The sequence below is a fragment of the Scophthalmus maximus genome, chromosome 21, assembly GCF_022379125.1.
Source record: "Scophthalmus maximus strain ysfricsl-2021 chromosome 21, ASM2237912v1, whole genome shotgun sequence".
NCBI lineage: Eukaryota > Metazoa > Chordata > Actinopteri > Pleuronectiformes > Scophthalmidae > Scophthalmus > Scophthalmus maximus.
The window spans coordinates 8,776,636-8,785,044 of NC_061535.1; positions in this window are offsets into that span (position 1 = coordinate 8,776,636).

Genomic DNA, 8,409 nt, shown 5'->3' on the forward strand with positions numbered 1-8,409 from the left:
GGAAAACACTGTATTTGACAGCAGATTTCTCCCACATCCTGACCCTCGCCTCCCTCCCTCCCCCTTTCTATGTGAGTGCTTCAAAGAGCAGGTATCCACAACCCCCTGAGGCCCAGTGATTGAAAGCTCAGAAGGAAGGACAGAGTGCCAAAGTCTTATAAAGAATGCAATAGAGAATACATTTATTATTCAGATTACATTCTAATGCCGCTGGACTGTCGTCACATATATGGTCCAGAAACAAGTTGTTATTAAAGGATTTCACAGGTAATGTTGAGTTAGTCAGAAGGAGAGAGAGAGAAAAAGGAGGCCATGTGTATCAAATCCATTCAATTTAAGGGAGATGGAAATCAGAGAAACTGATGTGGCGAAGGCCCAGCGTCTTCTGTTTGACCAAAGATGGCACAACACCCTTGTGACCGGCCCACCGTGTTATAATGGCAGCAGAGAATTTTTTAAAAATCCACCCTCCTCCGTTTCAATTTTTTTTCATCTCTATAGATTAGGTGTGACCACTTCAAATATTCTGGGAATCTGGCCGTAGAAAACTTGTGCGATTGGCCCTCCACTGGGAGGCTTCCAGATGTCAGAGCACCAAGCGATTAGCATGGCACCAACATTAAGAGGAGGGGAAAACCGGGATGGTATTATTCATAACCCTCTCTCCCTGCAGGCCTCCGGCCAGCCCGCTGCTGCTATTGCAATCCGCTCTTCGCACGGCCGTAAAAATCGGTTTCCTCTGCCTCTGTGCCATCTCAGCGACTGTCTCCCCACATAATCAACTCATATCAAAATGCCTCTCCAGCTAGATGGACTCCCACCGTGCCACGGGCCACACACTCAAGCGAAGACTTGGTGACATGGCAGAGAGGGGTGGGGGAAGCTACCACTCCTCCTGGCAAAACAGTCAGAAGAGGATGAATATATTTACTGTTTATTTAATAAGGGAGAAGTACACAGATCGTTTCTCCACTTCTGACTCAAATGTTCAAGTACATAACCTATCTCCGATACTCCGCTCCTTGAAATGTATGTATAATTATTCCCTACATTTTTTTTTGCCAGGGTATCATTTAACCCCATTTCTGTGGTCGAGTGGGGTAGCAGATGCACAAAATGAATTTGTCATCAAGTTTTTTGGCAGGCTATCCCAAAGCCAGCCAAGGTCCTTGAAGTAGGAAAGGCTTTCCCGCTGCTCTGCATCCCAGCAGGTTCAAGGATTAGGTTCACGCCTGTGACAGGCCTTAAAGGGAGAATAGCGCTTCTCCGGCTCCCCTAGATATCATTCCCAGAGGACTGGGAGATGAGGCCCCCTTTTTTTTTTTGGAAGCTGCGGAGCAAGTGGTGGCATAATGTGACTGGGCTTAGGACGCTACGCATGCCACTTCTCACTATGTCTCTCTCCATCTCGCCTTTTCTGTCTCCCCCGAGCTACGTCGTTCACACATACCACCACCCTCGCTTATTTTTGTCTCCATATATTTGTCTCTTCCCGTCAGTCTGTCTCCCTATTTGAGTACTTTACTGCAGCCTTTCTCCTTCTGCACTTTCATTGTACCTCACACATCTCAACACATTAAAAAAAAAAACGGTTTCCTCATTCAAATTCAGGATTCAAGTTTAATCTCTACTATAAAGTCAACTTTATGGTCATATGACAATGTGCTGCAACAACAGTATTTACTAGTAAAAGATTTCTTTAAAAAATTAAATAATAAATTGTCCTCACTTTGTATCTTTGTAATATAAGATACTGTGCTTATTTTTCTAAAAGTGGATTAAATATGTTTTGGATATATTTGTGCACCTATTGAGACACTGGTTGCACCTGCACAATCAGCATTTTGTTTGTCCTCCTTACTGGCCGTCAACCGATGGGACATTTGTCACGTCACAACTGGACCCAGCTGTCAAAACTCACAGCAACGGGTCGTTGAATTGAAAACATTAATAAAGGGAATGCTATCATTCCAAATAAACACACATCAACATATTTATTTCCTTCCTTGGTAAATACATGTGAATTTTCTACGTTTAAAAATAAAATCGATCTTAATGTTAGCTTTCCCCAAACAAATGCTTCTTTTTCACATGACGCCTACCTAATGCAAAGCTGACGCCGCAAAAGTCCGCGCGACAACTGAGAGGTCAGCCTCTCACCTCAGGGTTCACGACAGTTTTCCTAGCTCTTGTTTAGTCAAGGTGAGCCCTCCAGCACCTCTCAGCTGTAATTCTTAAGGCTATTGATTTTCCCTGCGCTCCCTCTCCGCCCCTGCTCCAATTACGTCCGACCGCAAGGATTTCCATGAACGGCTCGGAGAGCGCGTCTCCAGTGCGCCTTCAGATGCCGCGCCTGGCCCTGGCAACAAACCTTGGGAAAGTGTTTGAGGGAGGGTTAATGAATTTAGATCAGTGTTTGCCACAAACACAGCCCCCGCCATCCATTGCAGCGTCCTTGGAGTCGGCGGGTCCGGGGTTAGGCTTGGGTCGACTCCGAGACAATGCGGCTGATTAGGATGGCAAATACCAGGGACGGCAGACCAGCGTCTCGCAGCCGGGGACTGGCTAAATGCTAAGCCACGGTCCACACTATGCACAACCAAGAGCAATTGGTAAAAACCAGAAAAAAAGCATATGACCGCTTGAAGGCAAATATGTTTTTCTCTGCACCCAAATTAGAAGTAGACTAGCACTGCACTAGGAGAGTAGGTGATAATTCAAAACATTCAATACTCAAAGCGGCCTCCAAACAGAAATGTGCTCAGTCCAGAAATGTTGGAATTTACTGACAGAGTTCTTACCACCTCACTTCCTTCACCACAAGCAGCCATTACAAAGGAATATGTGTATTCTTGACTCTACACAACACATGGCTGTAATATCTGAATTTTAACGATAACAAAACATCACAGGGCTTTCATTGTCTTGGGTGTAAAATAACCCTTATTTAAAGTGAAATTTTAAAAAAAGCAATGTGTTGCCTGAATCCATATTGTGGGTTCAAAATCCATAAATAACACCAGTAAAGGAAAAGTGGACAACTCATTGACATATTTATGGTTTTATGCCTTCACCTTTTGTTCGTTGTTTGTCGTCAAAACAGGAATCAGGTTGGTTAAACACTGTTCACTGTGTGAGGGTGCATGTAGTTATATAAAGAGTCAGCTATTTTAAATATTTGTCAAAATATTACTTTATTATTTTAATCCCTGGACGATGATCCTGGCTTAGAGTCTAGACCCATATTTAAGAAAAATGTGATCGTAAAAGTCATTTGTATTAAGATCTATATGCATAATAATATTGCTATATTAACAGGTGAATTCTGAAAATCCATCTTAAAGCTGAAAAAGGAAACTGTGTGTCCAATACTGTTCTGTTTGAGGACTAGATTCAAAGACAAATGAAGCCAGAACAATATATCTACAATAATATAGGCATCTAAACATATCTGTGAATTCATTACATAGCAAAGCACAGTTCATGTGATGGGAGAGGTTTTCTTCAGGAGAGGTTAAGTGAAAAAAAGGTTTCTCCCAGGGCTGTAGCACTGGCTGACTAAATTGCGGGTTCATTTTCACGCACACTCACAGATGTTCTGGGGTATTGATGCAAGATATGAGCAAGATAGCCAGCGACAACGAGATATAGTGAACTCAGCCAGCTACTTGAAACACATTGAAAGCTTGCAAGTCATCTGAGGGGTAAAACCCATCACTGACAGCTCGCATTTCACAGCTGGGAGCCCAGGCGGGGATATTAAGACATTGTCCAGGCCGAGGGGAGAGCTTGTAAAATGTCTCCGTTTATGAAGACAACCAAAGGTGATGAATCATAACCGCATGCGCGTCTGTTTTGGGACCAAAACTCCCAACGTTTTCCTCCTTTCTCAGATTCCTCCCCGTGCCTCTGAGACTCACTTGTCATGCACAGGTTGAGTGCACATTTGCACTGGAATAAATATCATTTTTTCCTCGGGAATACGCCGGCTCTCATTGGAGATCCAAGTTTGTGCAGTGATGGCAATTTGTGCCCATCATGCAACAGTAATATATAATGACACCCCTGGAAATGCGGCTTCTCGTTTCATTTGCAATGCTAACACCGCCTCCGGACCACACTAACGTGGCACAACAGCGGCGTGCGGAGGGGCCTAATTGCACCGCGGTGACCAGAAGCAACATGAGAGCCCATAATTGGAGGACACGCTCAGTGTGTGTGAAGACCCATTTGCATATCACTTCCACTTTTCTCTGCGAGGTGATGGAACACTATTAGCTGAAAAAACTTGCAGTGGCCATGGTCGGCACGTCCCGGTGTTTGTTTGTTCGAGCCTTTCATTCGCTGCGTCTCTTTGATGAGTGATGTACGGTAGTTAGGCAAACTCTTCGTCATGTGACTTTCTCCCTTAACTTGAATTGATCAAGGAAACACTCACACACCTGCCACATAGTTTGTCCGCCTGTTTTGGTTGTTTCGCATTATGATGCCATTTGCCACAATGTCCTATGGTGTAAACTTTCTATTCCCATTCATTTTCTGCCAAAAAAAGGAATGCTAGGAATATCATTTTATCAGTCATCATCACAGTGATCATGTGGTTTTGTGGCCACTGTACAGTTGGGCATGGAGCGCGATGTGGAGCCGGTAGAGAGTGCTGACATGAGGACCCACTGTCCTGCTGGACAGGGAGTCCACTGGTCCACTGGTGCTTCAGCATGTGTCGCTGTGTGGCAACCTGTGTTGAAGCTGAGCTGGCATTATATATATTCCAACAAGATATGTGTGATTAAATATCCAGCGCAAAATAAAAATTGGAGTGGATCTACTCTGACAGCAAGTTGCACTATGGGCGCCAACGGGAGCAGCCTCATTACTCAGCTTTATAAAAGCAGAGCACTAACTTTCCCTCCTCTGTTTGAGCCGTTCCCCTTTTAGACCTTATGGGGCTTGTTAGTGGAGGCCATACACCTAAGAACAGCGGAGTTGTCCAAGCCTCCTCCCTGCTGAACAATGAGCCTGTTGTGCTTCCCTCAGTAGTGAGAAGAAGTCCTGGGAGACTGCAGAGGCAGCTGTGGTGGGATCCTGGGACAAGGGCTAGGACTCTGGGAGGAGGATTGCAGCAGAGGGGTTCCCCCCCCCCCCCCCCCCTTTTTTTTTGGGAGGGTTGTAAGGTTATGGAGTGTAGAGGGCTTGTGTGTTGTGGGAACCCCCCGATCTCCCCACTCACCCCCACCCTGCCGCCCCCCAATCTTTTCTGACTTCAGAAAAGGCCAATGCGACAGAACTGCCATTTGCAATGCAGATCATGTCCAGGAGGAAGGGGAAAAAGAAGCTGGGAATCAATGGTCCTGTATCAATCTGCTGACTGCTAATGTCCTCCGCAATCTGATTCTTGACCCCTTCCCTGCCGTCCCTCAGACAAACCACTATTGTCCCACAGGGCCCCACCTTTCTCCCACCCCAACTCTATTGCGTGGCCAGAGATGCCACATTAGGCGAGGAAAATCCACAAGTTGACGTTTCTTTGAAGAGGGATGCAGTAACTGTCATTTAGAAATGTGTTCAGCAGGTTTGGGGCCACAACATAATGGGCTGAAAAGCCGGGGGAAGAGTGAGAGGGGGGAGGGTGGAAAAGCGGGGAGGGGGGACCAGTCAGTGTTCGGTGAACACAACATTTAACCCTTGTGGTCATTGTCATAATATCGCAATTTGTGTCACAAATCTGGTTAGAGTGATACGGTAAATCAGCGAAAGAAAAGAAGAGTGTCAGGTGACAGCGCTGGGAGACAAAGAGGAGGACGTGCGAAATCTCATCCTACCTGAGCAATGCTGGACCGAGAGTCCGCCTCATTATTTTTCACGTGGAGCCAAACTAATAGCTTCATCACATCAAATCTGTTAAATAAACGCACCAATTAGCAAATCAGAACACCCCCTCCGTCTTTCATCTCCAACCGGTGATAGCATCAAAGATGATTCACTTTTGATGGCGCACCTCACAAAAATTGGTCTGAGTGCAGCTCTCATTATACCCTTGGTGGGATATGTTTCAATTTGCAGAGTTGATAACATACCATTTAAGTATGATAAGCAAGTATAGTAAGAGTTATTTTCTTATTTGATTGCTTCACAGCTTGATGCATTTCCTTTCATCGTATCATTCTAAAGGAAAAATATATATAGCAGTGATAATCTGCCCATCTTATTCCTATAATGCATCCGATTTCTAACCAGCCCACATGAGATGCAGTGCACAGTGTCACTCTCTGATGTTCTGGCCAAACAGAGGAAAAATGCATACGATTAGTAAACCTGCAGCTCTCATGGAAAGCATTCGAGCCATTTCTGGCCATTAGTGATTTGGTTTGAAGCAACAAACCTTGACCCCCGGCGGGGGTGGGGGATTCTAAAGCCAAAAGTTCAGCATGTGCGGGGCAGTTGGCCTCAGACAATTCATTATGCTGCGGGAGTGAGACGTAGGGTCGTCCTATAGCACCTTGGCTCTCATTTAGAGGAGAACAGCTGAGCATCCACATATGGATGCACTGGCCCCTCAGCCCGCTCAGGGACTGACTCTAGACATAAGATCATAATACCACCACAAGATGATGGGAACTAGTAGCATTTAGTTTTTGGGGGTTCTGGTGTACCGTCAGCTGCATAATGTAAAAATGTAAATAATGCAAAATGTAGCATGGCACCCTTCTAAGCACAGACTCATTTGTACTCCCTCGATGTTCACAGTTTGGACAAAAACAAGAGCAGGAAGTTGATCGAGTGCATCACAAAGGGCATGCTCCACTCTCATCTACTTGAACGCCCCCCCACACAATGCAAATGTATGATTTCTGACCAGGCGGCTCCTGCATTAAAATGCTATACAGTGGATTAGCTACCACTGAATGGTAAGATTTGGAAGCCAATCTGTCAGTTCAACCTGTTCACCAGGAGCCTGTTCAGTCCTGTTGCCTGCTGTTTATTTATGAGCGGGTCTAGGCCCTGCGTTTTTAATCATTCATGAAACTTCGACGGGCCGCAGAAGAAATCTGCACCACACTGTATCCTGATTCCAACCCGTATTAGGCGTAGGAAAAAATAGGCAATTTTCTCTGAGATTGTGAAATGAAAAAAAGATGGGAGGAATAGGGAGAGAATCCATAAGTGACACCCGTGAATTGTTATTGTCTCATTTTGTCTGGATTTATTACTTTGCCATCAAAAACAAATGAGGATTGCTCATGATTGGCATGCCCATGTAATCTCCCATGTCTGCTAATTCAACCTCCAATTATTTATCTGTTCAGCTTGACCTGGTGTTTTCCCTTTGAGATAACCAATCAAATAACACAAATCGTCCAGTGCCGGGACTACGCAATCTCCAGCCGTGTTCTCCAGTAGCAATACAGTTCCCAAACTCCATCCTCATAAGTGAAAATAAATTAAGAGCGTACGTGGGAGGGGGGGGGGTAAATAAATTGAAATGTTCCTTAAAGGTCAGCGGCAGAAATCGCTGTTGTATATCAGGGAGTTGAAAAGTTCAAATTAAAATTGCTGACATATTTACCACCGGGCCATAAAGCAGTCAGATATGAAATATGGACAAGAGGAAATAATAACGTGATTAACAGGAAATAATGTGGTCTTTTTTTATATAAACTAATGTGCTTGACCTCAGTGCAAGGGACTGGAACCACGTTTGGAAATTTTCTTATGAAAGAAGGGAGGACAGAACAGGTCACTGCTGGAAACCTTTTTTTTGGCAAATGGTGGTTTTTAGGGGGGGGGGGGGGCGGTGCTAATGACTGTGTGTTTATGAGTGAGAGAGAAAGTGTGTGTGTGTGTGCGCTGGGGTCAACTCGGCTCTCTTGGATCAGTTTGAACAGTGTGAAGATCATAAACTCATAAACCCACACAATTAGGTTCCATTAAGACACTGGCAAAACACTCCATAAATCAACTTCTTTACCGACAGCTTGTGTTGGAGTGGAATCAAACCTGCATCATTCCTGGGTCTAAATCATAGCGGAGAAGCTTCTTTTATTGCTTTCTTTTTAAACGGAGTAATGCTTTAGGCTTTCAGTGCCTAAATACAACTCGACAAAAGTGACATGTCCCACAACCTGTTTAATGTTTGAACTATAACTTCGGTATCTTTCCTTCGGTTGGAGTTTGGAGGAAGCAAAATATAGGATTCATCTGACAGGGAAAATGAATGTACCATCATATGTTATTGACAATCCATCCAATATTTGCTGAGATATCTCAGTCTGGATTTATGAACTGGCAGACAGAATAACTGACATTGCCTTTCTGCAGGCATCGCTTAAAAAATACTGAATAAGCAGCTACTCACGTGAGATTGTTTATTGTAGCTGAAGAAACTGCACCTTTATGTCCTTCAGTCTA